The sequence below is a fragment of the Orycteropus afer genome, unplaced genomic scaffold (assembly GCF_000298275.1).
Source record: "Orycteropus afer afer isolate SDZICR_OR568_19922 unplaced genomic scaffold, OryAfe1.0 scaffold00120, whole genome shotgun sequence".
Lineage (NCBI taxonomy): Eukaryota > Metazoa > Chordata > Mammalia > Tubulidentata > Orycteropodidae > Orycteropus > Orycteropus afer.
The window spans coordinates 6,511,345-6,514,341 of record NW_006921707.1 but is presented as its reverse complement, the minus strand read 5'-3'; positions in this window follow the sequence as shown (position 1 = coordinate 6,514,341).

Genomic DNA, 2,997 nt, shown 5'->3' with positions numbered 1-2,997 from the left:
AAGCTGGAAAGACAGGAATGCATAAGTAAGAAGAGCACAGGGAGGGGGTAGTCACAGGGAGGAGAGGGGAGGAGAGATTTTTATGGTTGGGGATTGTAATTGAGGCCGTGAAATCAAATGTGCATGAGCTGTTGAATGTAAAACAAATCAAATCTGCTTTGTAAATATGCACCCAAAGCACAATTTAAAAATATATATGATTAGTTTTATGTTTTATGAATTTCATTTCAATATAAAATTTTAAAATATGTGTTTAGGCATGTTCTTTTTTTTTTTTTTTTTTTAGGCATGTTCTTGAATATTCAGTGTGAAGACCCCACCAGCCTTTAAGTAATGTTGTTCTTAAAAAAACCAAACTCATTACCATCAAGTCAGTTCTGACTCATAGCGGCCCCCTTTGGGTTTTGGAGGCAGTAAATCTTTGTGGAAGTAAATTGCTCCGTCTTCCTTCTGTGGAGTGGCTGGTGAGTTTGAACTGCCAACATTCTGGTTATCAGTCATATGCCTTAGGCACTACGCCACCATCAAGTCGGCTCGGACTCATAGTGACCTCACGTACAACAGAAAAAAATACTGCCCAGTCCTGCACAGTCTTCACATTTAAGTAATATGAGGGAGAAAATTGGATTTAGTTTGTTCTTCACTGCATGCCCAAAGTTTGCACATGCCTGTCATGGTAGACCCTCAAATCAATGTGTAATACAACTGCTGTAAAAATTCAAATTGGTATTTTCCTTAACAGTAATTGTTTTCATGGTTCCACTCATTATCAAGCCAGAATTTTAGATCTGATTATTAATTCTAGGAATTTACAAAAAATTGTTAGCTCTTTTTTTAAGAGATTTATAATAATAATCACACCACAAGTTCAATGTGAAGATATTATGCCAAATATGGTGACAAAAGTAGAATTTATTATTCATTTCCAGCATTTCAGAAGTTTGTAGAGTCTTCTATAGCCTTCATTTAACTGAACTATTCTCTAGTACCTCTTTTCCAGTTAGGCAGTGTTTTGTAGAATCTAGACACAGTCTGTCAAGGACTATTCCTTCCTCCATTTTTCTGCCACACAGAACTTCAATGTTTTTTCTTCCCCCAAACCTTACAGTGAATATTAATGCTACTGAGCTCCCGATGTAATATGTTGACTACAATCTCTTTGACCTCTTTTAATTCAACAATTACAGTGAAACCTGTAAGAGGGAGAACTCCACGGACTGCCTTGCTTTTCTGGAGCACTCCTCTGCTGCTCATTGTAGTGAAAGCTATTTGAGTTTTCCTTCTCTGACAAGTTACTGCCTTATATAGATTCTGGCTCTCACAGGTTTTTACTGGGTTAGCAAAATCTGACCCTTAGCTTTATGAGCTTACTATTTTTTGTTCAGATTGGTGTTTCTAAGCTTATCTAATAAATGTTTGAAACACTAGTTTGTGCCAGACACAGTCCTGAGCTAAACTGATGTGCTCACCAGTTCAGTCTCATAAAGAAGTTTCCACTGGTTCATTCCTTCCAGAAGAGACACACATTCTTCTCAAAATGTCTGGGTCCTTCCATTCCCATGCACTCAGTTACTGTGATCTCATGTCTATACCAGTAGAGTGGCCCCCAACTCTTCTAGTCTTGGGTGCCCATTGTCATTCTAATTGCTGAAGTAGTCTTTTCAAGAGTGTGGTTTAATCTTGTCACTCCCCACCTTCTCACCTCCTCATCCCCCATGCCCTCAACTCCCCCTGCTCAGAAAAATTTGGTGGTTTAGCAATACCTCCCAATAAACTTTTAACCCCATACCTAGTATGTAAGACCCCTCAAAGTTTGACTTTTCTCTCTGGCGTCCCTCACACTCTCTACAAACAATTTTGCAGTAGGTATTCCCCAAAAGCACTTAATGTTTTATCCTTTGTTCATACTTGGTATATGATCCCAGCATCTACAATTTTCAAATTCTATCTATTCTTTAAGGTCCAACATTATGTCCTAGATAAAACAAACAACCAAGTAAAACTATCTTTTAAACTTGGGATGGATGGGTTTGTTGAGCTCAAAATCCTCATTTTAATTAAGGAAGAAAATGAGGTACAGAAAAGTGAAGTATTTTGCCCAAAGACACTGTTGACAGTTGATGATGCAATGGTTAAGGGCTCTGCTGTCAAAGGAAATGCTGGTAGTTTAAAGCTACCCAGGAGGTCCTTGGAAGCGAGTGGTCATGTTGTCAGAAGGGACCATTCTCTGGAGAGGGATATCCTGCTTGATCAAGTGGAGGGTCAAGGGAAGAGGGAAAGGCGCTCAACAAGATGGATTGACACAATGGCTGCAATGATAGGCTTAGGTATAGCAGGGATTGTGAGGCTCATGCAAGACCAGACAGTGTTTCTTTCTGTTGTACGTAGGGTCACTATGAGTCGGAGAGCACTCAAAGGCCCCTAACAACAATAGCAGCTCTGCAGGAGAAAAGACCTGATATCTGTTCCCAAAAAGATTGCTGTTTTGTGTCATTTGAGATTCCTACACATAGCAACCCTATATATACATATAAGCCTCACTGTCATCCAGTCATTTCTGATTCATAGTGACTCCTCCTTGGGTTCTGAGGAGGTATCTCTACGGAAGTAGATTGCCCATCTTCCTTCTGAGGAGTGGCTGGTGGGTTTGAGCCTCCAGTCTCATAGTTAGCAGTCAAATGCCTTAGGCACTAGCCACCAGAGCAACCCTATGTTGTTGTTGTTGTTGTTAAGTGCCGTCGAGTCGTTTCCAACTCATAGCGACCCCATGCACAGCAGGACGAAACACTGCCCGATCCGGCGCCAGCCCCACAATCCCCGCTATACTTGAGCCCATCATCGCAGCCACCATATCAATCCATCTCCTTGAAGGCCTCCCCCTCTTTCGTTGACCCTCCACCCTACCAACCATGACATCCTTCTCCAGGGAATGGTCCCTTCTTACAACATGATCAAAATAGGTGAGACGAAGTCTGGCCATTCTTGCTTCCAAGGAGC